The following is a 20,630-nucleotide window of genomic DNA, read 5'->3' on the forward strand; positions in this document are numbered from 1 at the left end:
ATCTAACTGGGTTATTGTATTTTTTCCACTTATATATTTTTGATTTTTAATATATGCTAAATAGGTTTGATGATTATTGCTTTATAATATGATTTGAAGCTATAAATGATATTTCTCTAAATTCCCACTTTTAAAAATGAATTCCATTAGGATTCTTTTATTTCTTCAAATGAAATTTATTATTTTAATTAGCTCTATAAAATACCCCCTGTGTGATATGATTAATATAATGCTGAATCTACAAATTAATTAAGGTGACATTATTATATAAACAAAACTCAAACATGGACATCTCTCCAAATACTTGTCATTCAAGTATTTTATATTATTTCTCTGAATATTGAGAATGTATTTATTGGTTAACCTACAGATATTCTGCATACTTTTGGTTATTTTGAATGGGATTTCCTCTTACATTTTTTACTTGCATTTTATTATTTTTATACTTCTGCTTTTTTGTAGGTATCAATTATTTCAAAAAGCTTTCTTGACAATTTTAAAAAATTTTCTTAGTAAATTGTTACCCCCCTATATCTTGGAATAATATTGCTTCCTCCTTGTTTATGTTCGTTCCTTTATTTTCTTTTTCCTGTGTTATTGCTTTTAGTAGTATTTCCATAATTGTCAAATGCTTTAGAAAGGGATATTTTTGCTTTATTTCCATATTTATTGAAAAATCTTCTAGTGTTTTCCTGTTGCATATAATATCAGATATTGGTTACACACACAGACACACACATATCCACACCCACACCCACCCACACACACGCACATACAAATTGACCTTTCTATACTTACTCTTTATTAGGACTTCATGCCTTAATATTTTTTATAAATGTACTTCAATATATTAGACTTCCTTTGTAATCCCATCTTTTATCTTGTGAAACATTATTCTGAGAAGGGACTCATAGACTTTACTAGACTTCAAAAAGCATATATTACAGAAAAGGCTATGAAACCCCTTTTTATAGGTTTTTTCCTCAAAAATGAGCAATAGATTTGTCAGATAGTTTCCCTGAATCTTTCAATATAACCATGTAGTTTCAGATATTTTTTTTTTTCAGTGGGGAACTGATCAGGTATCTCACGATCTCCTGCTATACCTTTTTATTATGATTATTTTAATTGTTTTTCTAATATTGAACCAGCCTTATATCCCTAGTATAAACATGACTGTCATGATCAACAATTTTGGGAATTTGGAGAATGGTTTTAGTTTTATTTACTGATATATTATTTTAGTATTAATTAGTGTTCTTGCTCTATAGTTCTCTTTATCCTTTCTTTGTTTTAGTATTAGAATGATTTTCATCTCAGACAAGTTATTAAGGTGCTTTATTTCTCAAATTCAGAAATATTTTTTTTATAAAATAAGTAGTTATAACTTTTTAAAGATTTGGTTTAATTCACTTGTAAAACTTTCTGGATCAGGTTCCAAATAGTCATCAAAACCCTTACTATGCCTATTTAGTGTTATACAGTTGCTACCATTGAGTTACAGAAGGCTGTTACTGCTTGGGTTTTATAACACTGAGTGAAGAGGAGAGAAAACTAATTTGGGATTTTCTGGGGCAGTTTGTGCACTTTACTGTGGGAACAAAATCATTGAATAAACAAGACAAGGCAGCTCAAGATACAGGTTCTGGAAATGAAAGGCCCAAGAAGCAGGGATGTGCTAAGTAGATGGATTTGTTAGCAGATGGGCATGCTGTCCAGGGCTTAATGGATCAGAGCCAGTACTAATGACCAGAGAAGCCAGGTAAAAAGCAGGAACACATTCAAATTAGTAGCAGATTGATATAAAGGAATGAGATAAAGTCTGAGGTTTAGGAATCAAAACTTTGATACCCCATTAAAATTCCAAACTGCTGTACTTAATATTTTATTGGCAAACTTTTAAGCTGAGCTTGTGTGGATAGGCCCTCCCTTGCATTTTCTATAGAACTCTCTTCTGCTGGAGAACTACCATTGCTACTGCTGCCTTCATTAGATTCCATAGCAATTGTAGACTCTTTGTAGAGTTGGACAAGTTAAAATGGAAGCTGGTGGATTATACATACTTAATGATTATACTTAAATCATCCCATAGCTTTCTCTTTTGTAGGATGAATGAACTTGAGTACTTTAACCTTTCCTCATTAATCTAATTTTTACATTTTTTAGTCGTCATTGATTTTTCTCTAGTGGTAGAGATTCCTGGTAGAAAATGAAGATAATTCAGTAGCATCTGGAACCCCAAAGACAAATCCTATCAGTGATATTCCTAGGGAATGAGGAGAGAACTATTATTCAAGGAAAAAAAATATTGCCAAGCAGATGAAAAATTGAAATATTCACCATTTTAAGTCTTGCAACAACTGTCTATCCATCTATCTATCTATCTATCTATCTATCTATCTATCTATCTATCTATCTATCTATCTATCTATCTCATCTATCTATCTACCTACATTTATTTCAAAGACTGAACTTTGATTAGTCTCTGATTCTAGATATCAGTATGTAATTTTGTTGACTAAATCCTTGATCCTGCCTTGAAAAGCATGGCAAGCACAATTCAATAGCAAGAACAATGATGACACAAAGTGTTTTCCATTTTTATAGGTTTTTCTCTTCCTAATACTTCTCCTAGATAGGTAGTGTTAATACTATTATCTCTATTTTATAGATCATGAAGATGAGGTTTGGAGAAAGAGCTTTTTTCCTTCCAGTCTATCAATAAGCATCAATTAAGCTCTTGCTCTGTTTCATACATAGGTGTCAGAGACACAGAAATAAAAAAAAAAAATGAACAGTTGCTGTTCTATAGGAGCTTCCATTACATTTAGCAAGACTATGCTTGTGAATGTAAGTGTGTGTAGGTGTATGTATATATGTATATATATGTATCTCTCTTTCTCTCTCTCTCTCTCTCTCTCTCTCTCTCTCTCTCTCTCTCTCTCTCTCTATATATATATATATATATATATATATGGAAGCTATAACAGTAAGCACCCCAACATACATGGGGGTGGGGTTTGCTATCACAGGTTCTTAGATCTGCTTTTCTAAAAGGAAAGGCAACTTTTGAGGAGTCAACAATCACTTTAATCAAGTACTTATATCATTCACTTAGTTCAGGGAAAGAAGTCAGCACTCTGAACTTCAGAGAAAATACAGAGAAATATAAATCAACAGACATGCTTCCAAATATCTGACATAAGCAATACATACATCATAGATCAACAGGCAGGTCCAATTGTCTGATAGTTACCAGAGAGGGAAGCACCAACATCTGGGTTTTCAAGGTGAGGGTGGGGGTGGGGCAATTTCATCTGGGCAAACAAACACTTCCATTCAGTAAGACCCAAAGTAAAACCACACCTCTGAGTCTTTATACACTTTTAGAGTCAGAGGGCCTCACAACCCTTGAGAGTCAGTACCTCATTAACAAAAGGTGTGGGCCTTCCTACAAATCTTCCCAGGTGCATTAATGGGTGGGGAAGATCTTTAATCACATTATTCAATAAGAAGCACTTGATTATACTGAAAAAAAAAATGCATGATCAATACAGAAGCATGTTTGTTGAGGAGAGCTTTCTAACTAGCCTACCTGATGATATCATAGCAAGGCGTAAAGATGAGATATTAATGCATTCAAACAAAATAAAAAAAATAGTCTATGCCATGTTATGCCCCTGCTAAAGAGAATTTCTCCTTGATATTATTAGAGAGTAATTAGTTATTGGCTGGACAAAGATAAGCAGTATCCCCTGGTGGATTTTAACAAAACAGGACATACTTTCTAGATACAGAAACAGTGTTGGGGGCAAGAAGAAGCTTCAAAGGATGCGCCCTCTATAGAAGAGAAGTGGATTGACAAGAGATTCATTTGTGTCTCTTGTCAAGACGATTTCAGATATATTCACCATATACTTTCAGATTATTTAGCCTTAGGGATGTTGCAGCACAGAGTATCTATTAACCTGGGTGTGGTAGCCCCCCTTGGAGATCCAACACAGTCTTGTGAGTGCCAAGTTGGGTAGGCAACCCACAAGAATGATATATAACTATATACAAAGTAACAACAAAAATACAGAATAATTAAATACACAGTACTTAGAGATGGTACTAGCTGCTAAGAGATTAGGAAAAATTTTGTATAATGGGTGGTGCCTGAGTGAAGTATTAAAGGAATCAGGTGTGGAGAGAATGCATTTCAGGGATGTGGGACTGGCATGTAACAAGGCACCTCCAAGATGGGAGATGAAGTGATGTATGAGGAACAGAGAAGGAAGTCTGGCTGGACTGTAGAGTTTGGAAGGGGAGTAATGTATAATAAGCCTCGAAAGTTAGGTCCAAGGTTATAGAATTATTAAAGGTCAGAGTCAGGATGGATCCTAAGTCTTTGGGCTTCAGGTACAATGCCAGTTTTATTAACTTGCTTCGATTTGTTTATGATAAATATTGGCCTTTTCCGGAGCAGAACATTTTATTTAAAACAGATGTTTACCCTTCCAAATAGAATGTGAATAAAACCCCTGTTAAAGATTTTTATAATATTATATTAGTCAGTTCTTGTCCTGATGCTTCCAAAGAATTGCTTAACCCTCTTCAGATTTCATCTTCCCCCTCTATATAATGTTCAGAGTAGATTTGATTACTTCCCCAATTATTTCAAGTTTTAAAGGTCCTACGCAGAGTGGTTTAGTGGCAAGAGGCCTGGACTTGCAGGCAGTAGGACCCTGGGTTCCAATTACACTTCTGATATTGCCTCGTATGTCACTGTAGCTAAGTTTAAAATCAAGAGTATTTTCAAGCCAAGAGCTTTACAAATTTAGTGTTTCATCAATGCATTTCTAATCCTAACAATTATTTCTTGCATGTTAAGTTTAGTTTTTAAATGAATTAATATACTATTTAATTCTAGTGAAAATTATAATTAATTGAATATATTGACTAAATATTTTCTCTGCTTAATAAGTTTCAATGCCTCCCAGTTGCCTATAGAATAAAATACAAACATCTGTTTAAGTAGAGCTGGATTGTGAAAGTTTTAAATGCCGGTCTTTTGGGACTGATTTCATATTGTTTCCTCTCTTCATTTGTTCTTCATTATACGTGACATTTTGTCTCCTACCGACATGTTTAGCAGAAGCTATCCCCCCTGCCTGGAATTATCTCCTTGGGGAAGTTATTGAACTTCTCTGGGCCTCAGTTTCCTCATTTATAAAATAAGGAATTTGGACAACATGAGGACTTAATTTTAAATCTATGATTCCAATGTTTCTTTCCTCACCTTAGCCTCTTGGAGTGGAATAGCTAACTGTGAAAGCACAAATCTTCCTGTTTGCCCCAGTAAATGCTTTTCTCACTCACTGAAATTACATATCATGTATATATGTAGGTATGTATGTTTGTGTACATGTTATTTCTCCCCAGTAGAATGTAAGTTTCTTGAAGAAAAAGGCTGTTTCATTTTTTTTGTCTTTGTTTTTACAGTGCTTTTCATAGTATCTAAGGTAGAGGTTAATAAAGAGGTTTTAAAACTGATTTTAATTGAGCAGATATTATGGGCTGCAATGTATAGACTGTCTCCTTATATTTTGCAAACACTGTCCTCATCTGTGTGATGTTTCACATATCCTCAAAGAAAAGTAAATAGTGACTTTTTTTTGTAGTGGGTAAAAAAATAGCTTTATTTAATCTGAGCTACTTGTAGGTACATAATACACTCTAATAATTAACGATAAGAAATATTTCCATGGTGCTTTATGGTTTACAAAAAGCCTCCTTTTAAATAATTGTTCATATAAATGTTGGAGAAGACGTGGTGGAGTTGGAACACTAATTCATTGTTGGTAGAGTTGTGAGCCGATCCAACCATTCTGGAGAACAATTTGGAACTATGCCCAAATGTGCATACCCTTTGATCCAACAATATCACTTCTAGAACTGTATCCCAAAGAGATCATAAAAATGGGAAAGGGTCCCACATTTACAAAAATATTTATAGAAGCTCTTTGTGGTGGCCAAAACCTGGAAATAGAGGGGACACCCACCAATTGGGAAATGCCTGAACAAGCTGTGGTATGTAAATGTAATGGAATACTATTGTGCTATAAGAAATAATGAACAGGAAGACTTCAGAGAGGCCTGGGAAGACTTATATGAACTGATGCTGAATGAAAGGAGCAGAACCAGGAGAACTTTGTACACAGCAACAACAGTGTGTAAGGAATTTTTCTCATAGATTTAGCTCTTCACAGCAATCCAGGACTTAAAAAACATTCCCATTGGACTCTTGAAGCAAAATGTCTTCCATTCATCCAGAGAAAGAACTATGAAATTGGATCACAGTATAAAGCAAACCATTTTCTTTTGTGTTACGTTTTGTTTTCTTTTCATGGTTTCTCCCATTCATTCTAATTCTTCTATGCAACATGACTAAGGTGAAAATGTATTTAATAAGAATGTGTAGAACCTATGTAAGATTGCACACCATCTTGGGGAGAGAGAGGGGAAGGAAGAAAGTGGAGAAGGGAGGGGGAAAAATCTAAGACATATGGAAATAATTCATATAGACACATACATTTATTAGGTATTCAGAAAATTTAAGAAGAAAGGCTATTAATTTCAGGTATCATAGATATTATTATGATTATGTCCTAGGGAACCAAGTTTTCACTCGTGAGTTGAGGAGCTCATTGGTCTTCTTCAATTTGTTCCACCACTAAAAACTTTGGAGCCAAGGTAATGATAGAAATTAGTGTAATGGTGCTTGGCTACAGGTCCTTGTGTGTTTGTTCTTTCTACCTGTTTGGACCATACTTTAAGAATGAGGTAGTCATTTCCTGAGGAGAGATCTTCCCCTAGAAACTGTAAAGGAGATGGGATCACTCAAATGAGGGATCAGTGATTGGTCAGTCTTTCCCATGTTCCTGTTCCTTCTCAAGACTTACTACTTGAGGAAGATTTAGATGCCAGTTAGGATGAATCTTGAGTCACCTCAACATACCCTTTAGGAATTTTGTCTAGCCCTGGGGTGGATGTCTGCAGGCTCCTATGTCATCACTTGTGCAGAAGACCTGACCTCAGGATTTTGTCTTGCCTGCACATAGAAGGTTTGAGCTGTTTGTTCAGGAAAGGAGCAGAGCAATGCAAGCACATAAAATGTTTCCAAAGGACTCATGATGCAAAATGCCATCCACATCCAGAGAAAGAACTATAGAGTTGGAACACAGAGTGAAGAAGATTATTTTCTTTTGTTATATTTTGTTTTTTTCTCATGGTTTCTTCCATTCTTTCTAATTCTTCTATGCAACATGACTAATGTGGAAATGTATTTAATAGGAATGTATGTGTAGAGCCCATATAAGATTGCATGCCATCTTGGGAATGGAGGGGGAGAAAATTTGGAACTTATGGAAGTAATTGTTGAAAACTGAAAATAAATTAGTAAATTTGGAGAAAAAAAGAGACAGGAGCTGTGAATGCCAAACCCTTCGTTGTTCAATTGCATTCAACTCTTCATGATCCCATGGATCACATCTCACCAATACTGTTCATGTAATTTTTTGACAAAACTACTGAAGTGGTTTGCCATTTTCTTCTTCAGTGGATTAAGACAAGCAAAGGTTAAGTGACTTGCTCAGGGTCACACAGCTAATAAGTATTTGAGGCCAAATTTAAACTCCGCTATTTCTGACTCCAGGCCCAGTGCTCTTTCCCCTGAGCCACTCAGCTGTCCCTTGAATTTTGTCTAGCTCTAGAGTAAATATCTGCTGCTCCTTTTGGGAACACCTGTGGAGAAGAACCCCTGGGTTTTGGCTTGCCTGCACACAAAAGGCTTAGGTTGTCTGATCTTGAAAAGAGCTGTGAACATCAATCCCTTTCTGAGAGCTTGATGCTTTTTATTTCCATTTCTTTTTAAATGTCATTTTAAAGGAACTGTATGCCATGCCTTTGAATAAATTCCAGTAAGAAACAAACAAACAAGAGGGATATAAAAAGGGGAGGGAATTTTACCACAATACTTTGGATAAATCCACATATCCCCTAAATCCTTGGATTAATGAGATAAGTACTGCCATGCATGAAAATGGTAGCATTGTGGAAAGGGCACCCACTGTAATCTGAGAGGTGGTGAGAGAGCCTGGCATCAGCCCAGTATATCCTCTGATGTAAGAGAGAATGACCTAAGAGTGTTTGGTCATTATTACTGAGAAGGATCAGAAAACTAGCCAACTCCCTGACGGTTAAAGCTATTTTGATTATGAAGGATAACTGTTGGAAAGCCAGCACCCTGGTAACCATATAAAAGCAAGGGAACAGCAAGAGAAGTTAAGTAAACACCCCAGCATGTTGGGTGGGTTTCCTGCGGCAAATTTATGGAAAGACATGACCAAGGATGACACAAGAAGGGTAGGCATGGATGAGCTATAGTCTGAATCACTGGAGAGAATACACACAAAGATGAAATCACAGATCTGTTGGAGAATGAAATATTAGAAATAATAGGAAGGCTGATCCATAGACAATGTAGAAAATGTTTATAAAAATTTCTCCTGTGTTCATCTAAGGTTATGAAATATCAGGTATATAATAATGGTACAGAACAAAAAACCAAAACACCTGGTTCCGGAAAGAGAGAGCTTCCATATGTATGGTCTATATCTCTAAATATAATATGTAAGCTCCTTAAGAGTAGAGATGGTTTTATTTTTTATTTAAATATTTAGAAATATTTAATTCTTTTTCAGTTTTCAACATTCACTTTCTGAAGTTTTAAATTTTCTCTCCCCCGATGGCATGGAATCTGATACAGGCTCTACACATACATTCTTATTAAACACATTTTCACATTAGTCATGTTGCGTAGAATAATTAAAATGAATGGGAGAAACCATGAGAAAGAAAATAAAGCAAAAAGAAAATAGTCTGCTTCACTCTGCAATCCACCTCCATAGTTCTTTCTCTGGATGTGTTGGCATTTTCCATCATGAGTCCTTTGGTAAAGTTTTAGGTCCTTGTATTGCTGAGAATGGCTAAGTCTATCAATATCAGTCCTCATACACTGTGGCTGTTATTGTGTACAATGTTCTCCTGGTTCTGCTCACTTTACTCAGTATTAACTCATATACATTTTTTCAGTTTTCCGAAGTCCTCCTGCTCAGCATTCCTTATAGTACAATAATATTCCTTTACATTCATATACCACAACTTGTTCAGCCATTCCCCAATTAATGGACATCCCCTTGATTTCCAGTTCTCAGTCACCACAAAAAGAGCTGCTGTAAATATTTTTGTACATGTGTGTCCTTTTCCTATTTTTATGATCCCTTTGGGATACAGCATAGAAGCAGTATTGCTGGGTTAAAAGGTATGCACATTTTTCCTTTTTTTGGTTTACACAACTTTATTGAAGAAAAATAAATCAATTACTAGCAGAGCTATTAGTTGATCACTCATCGATTGACAACTTGCATCATTTATTCAGTGCTACATTAAATAGTGTATTGGAAGATAGATTAACTGATAGCTCCAAGACTCCTAACAAATTTCAATGAAAACTACAAAAAGTTCCATACCCTACTTTGGAATACAAGAGGTGTTTGACTTCCAATTTCCATTCTCTGTAGAACAAGAGAAGGTCATTCTTTTATTGACATGCATAAACTACACCATGTTTTTTGTTCTGCTGATGCAATGAATTCAGTACCAATTCCCAACCACATCAGTTATGAGCATAAAGTACATCATGAGACCTCAAATCTCTAACAATGGAAGGCTTAAACAAGATGGATGCTGCTACATTAATGTTGCTTCCTTTGATATGACAATTTTGCATTCATCTCCCTCCCCCTCAGATGGTATCTTCAGCATCTGTTAGAGCAGTGAGGAATGGTTTTAGTCTCATAATCAAGTTAGAGTGAAGACATTGGCCATATAATACACATGCTCCATTTTTTTAAAAAATTCTTAATCTTGAGCAATTGGTCTTTTGTAACTACTTTACAGTCTAAAAGCAGTTATTGTTCAAAGCTGGAAGAACTTAAGTCTTCTCAGAGGAGCATGTGCATGAATGGAGGGAGGTAAACAAAAAATAAAATGAACAAAGAAGAGGTCTGATAGGGGAGCAGTCAGATAAGAAAATCAAATAGGGAACAGTACTTTAAAGTTTATTCCAGTTATAATGCAGGTTATTCTGAGTTCAAGGTAGCATCACATGGCATACTTCTGAGTCCATTCTTGAGATATTTTGTTGTACTTGTCTCTGTCTGTTTTATAGATCCGTGCAATCTCTGGCACTCAGGGGTCATCTGGGTTTGGATCAGATAGCAGTGAACAAATGGATAAAAGAACTTTGGAAATAGTTAAAACAGGAGACCATTGTGATCTTAATATATCCAGACAAATGCGGCCATTACTGTTAATATTTGGATGATAAATTGTTGTTGTAAATGCTACCTAAGATGATTTGAAGGGGTAGTCTGTAGGGAAATGAATTGTCAAAAAGAATACACCACCTTGATACTGGCTGTCATTAGGTCCCATAATTGTGGCTTGCCAGTGAAAGCTGCAAAACACTGCTGAAGGATCACGGGCCAAATTGATAAATTCCTTATTAATCTGTTTCAGTGCCATGGTGTGTGCTTTATTCCTCCTGACTCCTCACTCCCTCGGTGGGCAGAAGGGTTCCGCCAAAATCTCTGATTATCCCAGGTGGTAGGAAGGGGGATCTGTCTTCTCACACGGGCTCCACCCGTGGCCTCCCTCAAGCTGTAGCCTGGACTTCAGTCTCCTCACTGAGCAGCAGCTGGTACCTCCCAGGCTCTGAAGTATGCACATTTTTACAGCCCTTTGGGCATAGTTCCAAATTGCTCTCCAGAATGGTTGGATCAGCTCACAGCTCCACCAACAATGAATTAGTGTACCAACTTTCCCACATCTTCTCCAACATTTATTATTTTCCTGTTTTGTCATGTTAGCCAATCAGATAGGTGTGATGTACCTCAGAGTTATTTTGATTTGCATCTCTTTAATCAATAGTGATTTAGAGCATTTTTTCATATGACTATAGATAGCTTTAATTTCTTCCTCTGAAAACTGCCTGTTCATATCCTTTGACCATTTATCAACTGGGGAATGACTTGTACTCTTATAAATTTGACTTAGTTCTCTATATATTTTAGAAATGAGGCCTTTATCACAGACCCTAGTTGTAAAAATTCTTTCCCAGTTTTCTGCTTCCCTTCTAATCTTGGTTGTATTGGCTTTGTTTGTGTAAAAACTTTTCAATTTAATATAATCAAAGTTATCAATTTTGCATTTCAGAACATTCTCAGTCTCTTATTTGGTCAGATTGTGTCATTTTAAAATGAAATCTGTAACCCTAGGAGACCTACCCCACTGTTATACAGTAGGTGCTTAATAAATTCTGATAAGTTAATTGATTAACCTAGGTTCAATTCTTGCCTTTGATTTTTACTATCCATGTGACCTTGGGCAAGTCATTTCATTTAATCCATCTATTAAATGAGGCCTCTAAATTCTCTTGGAACTCTACACCTATGAGCCTATGAAAAAGAAAAAAAATACAGGGAAAGGATAAGACAAACATGAGAGAAAGGAAAGAGGCAACTAAGAGTGAGAGAAAATAGATCTTGTCATTTTGAGCTACATAGAAAATGAGGGCTGGTTCTCACTAATATGATTTCTCTTTTAAGGGCTCTAGTTTTCAGCAGCATTGGAGGTACAGTTATCAAAGGTCAACCATAAGTCTTAGGCTTCTACTCCTTGTATCTTCAAATTCCTTCAGCCTCTTCTCCTTCAACCTTCCCCACTCCACAAAGAAAGGAGACACTCTCATTAATGTTTCATCTGTTTTTTTCTTTATGAAATAAATGATTATTAAATGTATTGTAAGTCAATATGATTAATCATTTTGCCTGAAAAAAGTGGAGTTCTATGCAGAGCTGACTGTCATATTTTTGTAAGGCAGAATTATCATTCTGAAAATCAATAACAGACACCTTAAAATGTTAAGATAAATTGATTATTTGGCATGTGTTTCTGTAGCTATCTTTGTATGTTTCAAAGTTCCTTCCAGGTCTCAGATAAAGCCTTTGGAGATAGGAAGGAAAAAGGCAAATGAGTAGGATGGAATAACTCATAAAGGGAAAAAAGTGGGGGAAAATTATCTACTCGAGAGGGAAAATTATCTACTCGAGAGGTAAGTAAGTTGATCATATAAATAGAAAACTAAACATATTAGTGGAAGAGATGGGAAAAGATTTTAGATAAGCTAAATAATTTTCTTATAAAAAAAATAAAGGAGATAAACTGTTAGTAAGAAAAGTAAATTAAGGAAAGGAAAAGATAAGTTATTGATTATCTGTTCCTCTCATAGTAAGGAAATAAGATTATTACAGCCCCTAAATGGTCCTTTAGCAGTTTTATTGGAACTATAAGATCAAATAATCCAAAATAGCCATGAACAAGAGATCCTTGATTGTACATTTTCCTTTTAGTAAAGATCCAGAAGAGAAGATGAAAAGCTTAGGAAATAAAATAAGTGTCATTAAACTATTATAAATTTTTTGCAGAGCACTTTCTTCCTTTGACTAATATCTTGACAGCTTATATGTGTATATTATACTCCTGGTTCTGCAGACTCCTTTTGCATCACTTCACTGAAGTCTTCCCATGCTTCTCTATATTTTCCATATTCATCACTTTTTATAGTTCAGTAATATTCCCCTACTTGCATGTAACACAGTTTGTGTAGTCATTCCCCAGTTGATGATCATCTAATGTATTTCCAGTTCTTTGCTACTACAAAAGTGCTAATCTCAATATCTTTTCATTGATTAGCTTTTCTAGGAAAGAAAAAAAGTCTAATATGCCGGTCTGATCATGACATATACCACCAAATGCTCAGTGGCTATCACTGCCTACAGGAAAAAAAAATGCAAACTCCTCCACCTGGCATCCAACACTTTTTAGAGCCAGTTTTCAACCTGTCTCTCCAACCTTATTTAATTTCATTCTCTCTTTTACTTAATCTTGTCTTTGAACAAAACTGCATTGCTAGCTCTTCCTTGGTTTCATTCTGTCCTTTATTCCTTTGTGTCCTTCCCCATGTTTACAAAGGATTCCTATCTCCTTTCTGCTAAAATCTCTCCCTTCCTTTGAAGCCCAGTTTAGAGGCTTCCTTCTCCATGAGTCTTTCTTTGATCCACCTTTCTATCCCACATAGAAGAAGATGAAGAAGAACAATTGATTTAATAATTTCCAACTGGAAGAGTCAGGAAAAGCTCAAGCAAGGAGAGAGTCTTGTGCTGTAGTTTGAAGTCTGCAGAATAGATAGAATCAACAGACAGAAATTCAAGGGAAGAGGCCTTGCATTTTCAGGGAAAGATGCAAAGCAAAGACATAAAGAGGAGTGTGGAGTGCTCTTTTGAATGCCTCCTCTTTTCCTTGGGAAAACAATATCTTTTCTTATCATTGTATCAATTGCTACAGGATTGCATGGGAGGAAATATCTTATGACTTGGTTGTACTATATTGAGGAATGTATTGAGAGTACCATGAGTGAGGAGTTAAAGTAAGATGTTAGGAAATATGTCAAATACATACAATATCAAGTAACCCAAAGACTGGAGATTAATTGATCAATGACAACAAGAAAATCTCTAGAGGAGTGGCACTAGCCATTTTTACAATTATGGCCATAACTGCATATTCATACATCTGCAAATATGGGCAGGGCCAATTGGCCATTTGGTCCATAAAATGCAGACCTCATAGATGGTAAAAGCCATCCATTTGAGTTCTGCTCCAGTCTAAGTGGCTTAACTTCAAAATTCTCTGTATTCTCCATCAGTGCTTAGGTTTCTTTTGGGTTTACTTACTGATATCATTTCTACTCTTTTCTGATCCAAGACTCAATATTAGAGACTGGAGTTCTTCTTTGCTTTTAACATCTCCCTTTCTCTTTTTTGGATGTACAACAGGGTGTTCATGGAACTAGGCACCACAGCTTCCCTAGGAATTGGGGCAAGGTATAGTTTGGATTGTCATGGGTCAAAGATCAAACAGGCTGCAAGAGTTTGTCATAAATGCAGAAAACAATAACATTGGGGCTTTCATTCAGGACATCCAGAAGGTTTTTGACAACACTTTTTAGACAGAAATGACTATTCCAAAAATAAGGAGACTTTGTCAGGGCTACAGGTTAATTAATTGACTAAGTTAACATTAAAATGAAGTGGATCTTATGGATCAGTTTGGGAAAGGGCTGCATAACCTGTTCAAAGATGAACTGATCTTTGTGTTGACATTCACCATCCTTCCTATCCTTGTACAACAGTAAATGAGAGTGCAATTCTAGCGTAAGTGAAATCCACCTACCAACAATGAATTAGCATGCTATATGTAGATGCAGAAGAATAAGATATTTATACAGGACTTTGCGCCTCTCAGTGACACAGTGCTGAACCTGGAGACAGGAAGACTCAACTCCCCGAGTTCAAATCTGGCCTCAGACACTTACTAACAGAGTGACAATTCGCAGGTCACTTAACACCCTACCTGTCTTAGTTTCCTCATCTGTAAAATGAGCCAGAGAAAGAAATGGGAAACCACTCTAGTATCTATGCAAAAACCAAAAAAACAAAAAACAAAAAAATACCAAACAGATGGGGTCATGAAGAATTGGACATGACTGAAATGACTGAATGACAACAATAATATAGGACTGCAAGATTAACAAAGCACTTTTACATGTATCTCATTTGATGACCCTGCAACATAATGTGCTGTTATTATTACTACCATTTTAAAGAGGCTGAGAGTTTAAATGACCTCCTAAGATTCTCATAGTTAATAAATGTCCAATGAAAGATCTGAACCAAGGTCTTCTTGATTCTGCTTCCAACTCTCTGTCCCCTATACCAAGCTGCTTCTCTAACCTCTGCAAAATTAATTTAAGCAAGGAGGGGGAGAAAAGAAGTAGACCTTGACTGACTTTCAAAGAATGGTTCCATTGTTTGCCTGAGGACCTTAGCCAATCTGAACACTGTACCAAAAGCTTCCTGACCAAGGGCCTCAAAATATAAGGAAATGAAGTGAGGTGAGAAAAAATTTTCAGTGCTGTAACCACTGGGATGGTGAGGGATTTGAAACTATGCCATGTGAAAAGAATATTGGGGGACATGATAATGATCTCTAAATATTTGAAGGAATATCATGGAGAAGAAGGATTTGGCTTATTTTGCTTGACCCAGAAACTAAAACCAGGGGTAATGGGTGGAAATTAAAAAGAGGATTATTTCTAATCATTAAGAAAAAAAAAAACCCAAAACCCCGTATCAACTAGAGTTAAACACAAGAGGGCAGGGGTCACTGCCTTGGTAGGGAGTGAGTTGTTCATCCTGACAGTCTTCAAATACTAGATAACCACTTATCATAGATGATGAAAAAAGGATTTCTGTTCAGAAATCGTATAAGCCCAGGATCCTTTCCAGTTCTGGTATTTTGTGATTTTAAGAAAAATCACTTTGTTTTCCATTTGTATCCCTTATCCCTGTGATTTTGAAGGTACACATTCCAATCTATTTACATAAATTATTTCTCCTGAGTTTTCCCCCTCCTTTTTGTATTGATTTAGAGAAATAGGAGTTGTTAATATCCTGAATTTGACAGAATCAAGAGAGTAAAAATGAACAGACCCCCAAAACTTTCTTTCTCATCCAGATGTTACTTATCCAACCCCCAGAGGAAACATTGTAGAGTACGAGCCAGGCTGACCAAATTTATATGAGAAATGAAAAAAAAAACTCCAAATCCACATCAACACACTTTATTACAAACAGCTTTGGGAAAATGGGGTTAGAGTGGACTAAGCATAGCAAATATTCCAAAAGTAGTACTAGGACTATCAACTGAAGAGGCCACCAAGGAGCAAAGGAATTCTGGGAATAACACAGCAAGAATGTTCTGATACACAACAGCTGGATCTGCCTGCAAAAGAAATGGAGGCCAGATCACCCCCCAAATACTGCTACTAAACCGCGCCCCCCCCAATCTCCCAATTTTTCCTGAAAGCAACCCTGTGAATCCAGGTTTCAGGTTTCTGTAAAGTGAGTTTTCCCATTTCCCTTGATTCTAAAATACTAAAACGTGATCATGTGGAGTCTGATCTAAGAGAAGTTACTGGCAGCTTTGAATGCTAAAGTGACTTTGCATCCCTCAGGATATGCCGACTCTCTGAAACCTGCACAAATGAAGCCGTTGGAGGGAATTTTGGAAATACAACAAACTCTTTAAAGCACTTTTCTGATTCTTCATAAGCCTGTGCAGAAGAGACATTACACTCCATACCTTTATGGAGAGGCAGCTGCAGGGAGGTGCTCTCATGTGATATAATGCAGAGTAAAGGGAATTTGGCACTTAAGAGTACTGTTTATAGAAAGATATAAACCATGGCAAGCCAGTCTCTGAAGCATGATTAAGAACAATTACTTCAAGCTGCTTGATCCATGCACCACACTCCAGGAAAACAGAAGATTTCATGAGGGGGCAAGGGTTTCCTCGGAAGGTCGAAGAACTTACTGGGATAGTAAGTCAGTCATATCCCAGTATCTAGGGAATTATTTCTTCTAAATCATAATAAGTATACTCCATTGTATCTGGTACTATTTCTGGTGATTCTGAGACTCTGACACTGCCTGAATTTCTCCTCTATAAGGACTGAGAAAAAACCAGAAATCAACACAGAGGAGATTGATTATACGACTCTGAAGTATTTGTTTAGTATCCAGCACCCTCTATCCTTGTGGACCTTGCAATAATCCCACAGTAGCAACTAGTGAGGCAGGTGAGACATTATAAAGGCCTAGGAGAGTTTAAAAGTGTTGTTCCATACATAGCCTGGCATACAGTAAAGCTTCTTGATCATTTCCCATATTCTGGGAAAACAGAAGATGTCACAAGGTGAAGCACTAAGCTAAAAGCCTAGGATGAAAGATGAAAATGAGAAAGTCCTAGCACTTGAGGAGTTCACATTTAACTAGCCAAGGACAGAAAAGACTGATTTTACCATGAAATCTTGAGAGTCATGAAACAGTGACAATAGTGTAGAGTGAATAAGTGGCAGGTCTAACTTAATGATTTTAGGAAATTCAATTTATTAATACTCTTGTCCTGGTAAAAAGGATATTGTAGTTCAAGTTTTAGGGTATAGGTCAGTAAGAAAAGTTTCATTGATTCTACAGCTAATAGGAAGAGATACCAATTGACTCAGAGAACAAACCTTTGTAAATGAAGCAGACTCTACAAATAAAGTAATATTTGTTCTGGATTTTGGATTCTCGCTAAGCACAAGGTAGCAAGATGCCATATAAAGAGATGAACAGAATATGATATTCTCAGAAAGGGGTTTTGTAATATCTTATAGCCTATTTTGTCATCGTGAGAAGAACACTGACGATGACATACAACAAAAGTCTTAACTCTGGGGTTTGGATTTAAAGGAAGGGGTGTCTAGTAACGAAAAAATATACGTCTACATATAAGAAACATATATTATACATGTAATGAACGTAGACAAACTTTCACTGTATATGTGTGTAGATAGATAAATAGATAGAGTTAGAGGTATGAAATTATAGTCTGATAATGGTAACTTTTAGCTTTACTTTGCTAGCAGATAGGCATAGGCATAAATCCAAATACAAGGAAGAAAATGTGTTTCTCAGTTCACACTGAGATGGAGATGAGTTCTAAAATGTAATTACTCTGTTTTCAAGGGAAAATAGGAAGGCCTCTTCTCTTTTCCTCCTTACTCTCAAGTAATAAGTGAATTTTGTGAGTTATTTCCAAAAATCACATTTTAAAGACATATGGCTTTTATGGATTGATGATCTCACTGAAGTATGTTCTTCCCTAGCTAGTGCAGATAACAGCCCTCTCTTACCTTCTCATCCTGTGCATTTTCCTGTCCAGGTCTTTCCATAAATCCACCATATGGACTATGTCTGATGAAGCACTGTCTTTTAATATTTCATGAATGCCAGTGAAACCTTCAGTCTGTCCATTTCTTGCTCTTAGAACAGGACCAATCTACTTCATTCCCTGATATTCCAAATTATTATGTGCAAGTTATCATTGATAAAATGCTTCACAAACTTGCACAACTTTGAATGGGTCTTTGGCTCACCTGCCTTGTTCCTTTTTAGATAATGGTGTTCTGAAATTTACGATCCTGTGGTATCGCCTGGAGATTATTGATGTTAAAAATATAGGCTTTCACAACAGTGAACAGTTTAGGATGATTGATAACACAGCCCAAGTTTCCCAAATAGGATCAAGCTCACTCTTCTTTTCCTTTTCAGTTGCTACATAAATCAATATTAATTTGCTGTGCATGTCTAAAATATTTTTGCACTGATACCTTCATTTAATGGGCTGCATTTATCTTGGTTTTTTTTACGTATTTGCTTCTTCCAGTAGAATGCAAGTTTCCCGAGGCTCGGGTCTGCTTTATTTTTTTATTTGTTTTCACAGTGCCTGACAAGGAACCTGAGACACATTAGACGTTTAATAAATGCTTGTTGAATTTCACTGAATGCTCTTCTTGGAGAACATCCTTGGTTGGACATAGGCTGTGTTATGGGATAAAAATCAGAACTTTGTTTTCATGGTATAGGAGGAAAATGAACACTAGTTGCCATCACAAAGAAATTCTGGCTGTGGAACAAGTCTTGTTTAATCGGAGATGTCTGATGTGGGTAGTTCTGCCTTCAAAGTGGTTTACTTTATACTGATGCTGCTACTACTTCTCTCCAGAAGCCAGTAACTAGGCTTCAGTGCTTGAGGGTTTGTTTTAACTTATCTTTCTATTGGTTAAAATGCCCTATTGGCCTTTTCTAAGGTTTAGATTGTCACTACACACATTGCTGGCTATGCAAAAGGTCTTCTCAGTCAAGTTCAATTGGAAGTTTATTTTTGACACTAGTGGGTTAACTTTTGTCTGTTGGAAATCATTGGGTAAGAAGGAAACTTAAGACATTTATATTTGTCTCTTCCTTGCAAGTTTAAAACATCTCAGAGAGAAAAAAATGTATACTGTTTTAGAAGCTCTCTTGATTTGCATTTAATATTGATGATAAGAACTCGCTCCAATTACACTGTTGAATTTGTAATAGGCAAAAATATGGTGGTTAGGAATTCCTAGAGTTGAACCTGACCTGCCTCCCCATATCTCCCCTTTCAAAAGCCTATTATAACTATTGGTCATGGTATTAAAGACAGCTAGGAGGCAGTGTATAGAATGCTGGACTTGGAGTAAGGAATAACTGAGTTCAAATCCTGTCTCAGGCACTTATTAGTTGTATAATGATGAGAAAGTCACTTAAACTCTCTTTGCCTCAGTTTCCTCATCTGTAAAAGTTAGATAATAGCAGCATCAGATGAGATAAGTTTTTGCAAAATGCTAGTTATTGTTATTGATTTTAACATCATCAACATCCAGCTTCTTTAGAAACCTAGTCTTCTATAGAATGTAAAATGATGTATAACTCAGTTGAATGCAGGACTGGGAGTCTCATGATAAATGGAAGTGACAGCCATAAGTAACCTGGGTGAAATTCTTTTCTTTGCTTTTTTCAGAGACTACAGCAGAACTTAGTTTTACCTTGGTTGGCAAAGGAACAATATTTCCCCTGTGATTTCAGGCAAGAGGCAGAATTTTTGAACAAAGATATCCAGTGTAATGGAGACAAAATGGCTTAGTAAAAATAACTAATATTCATTTAGCTTTTTATGGTTTATGAAGTGCTTTACATTTGTTATCTCACTTGATCATCACAAGAACCCTGTAAGATTAATTCTATTATTATACTCATTTGACAGATAAAATCAGATCTTTCTACCTCCAGGTCCAGCACTCTATCCACTATACCAACCTGGCTGCCTCATGTTTAGTAGATATAATACTGGATATAGTAGGGCACCAGGAAGATCTCAGTTCGAATCTGACAGGCACTAGCTGTGTGACTCTAGACAAGTTAACTAACTTCTTTGTATCCCAGGCATCATCCAAGAACTTATTATCAAATCATACCTTTGAAGAAAGGCATGAAATAGTTGGTCCTCCTATATTTGTATATACTGAATGCTGAATATAGACTGAGAGTTCACCCAAGTCTTTAAACTTAATTACATACTTCATAGCCTCCATAAGATATCTGTTTCCATGTAGTCTACCAGTGGACTTGTCTCTCAGTTGTAATCCTCCTTTATAGATAGACATGATTGTCAACTTCCTTAGAATCCCAAGAGATTTAAGAGGTTGGTTATGGTAACTCCTAGGTTACAGTGTATTAGTGGAATGTCATAGGAAATTACCATTGTATCCCTCTATTCTACTTTGGGGATTCCACTGGGGATTAATATTTCAAAAATTCTACTAAAATTACTTGAGGACAAAACACTTATAATCCACAGGTATCACTTCTTATTTTACTTGAAAGAGTAAACTTCAGATATGTATATGAACTATAAACATGTCCTACCATGATCTATATAGCTCAACACTCTGTGAGAATGACACCAAGGGGTAGACTGGAATCAGGAAATTTCTG

General features: G+C 36.1%; 1 long non-coding RNA gene and 1 pseudogene across 6 annotated transcripts in view; one reads left to right on the plus strand and one right to left on the minus strand.

Moving 5' to 3' along the window:
• The window catches only part of LOC140501602 (uncharacterized), a 283,831-nt gene that overhangs the window by 62,078 nt on the left and 201,123 nt on the right, over positions 1 to 20,630 (plus strand). The window lies entirely within an intron of this gene.
• On the minus strand, positions 10,082 to 10,629 carry LOC140498511 (ubiquitin-conjugating enzyme E2 D3 pseudogene; annotated as a pseudogene).

The sequence above is a fragment of the Notamacropus eugenii genome, chromosome 4 (assembly GCF_028372415.1).
Source record: "Notamacropus eugenii isolate mMacEug1 chromosome 4, mMacEug1.pri_v2, whole genome shotgun sequence".
NCBI classification, from domain to species: domain Eukaryota; kingdom Metazoa; phylum Chordata; class Mammalia; order Diprotodontia; family Macropodidae; genus Notamacropus; species Notamacropus eugenii.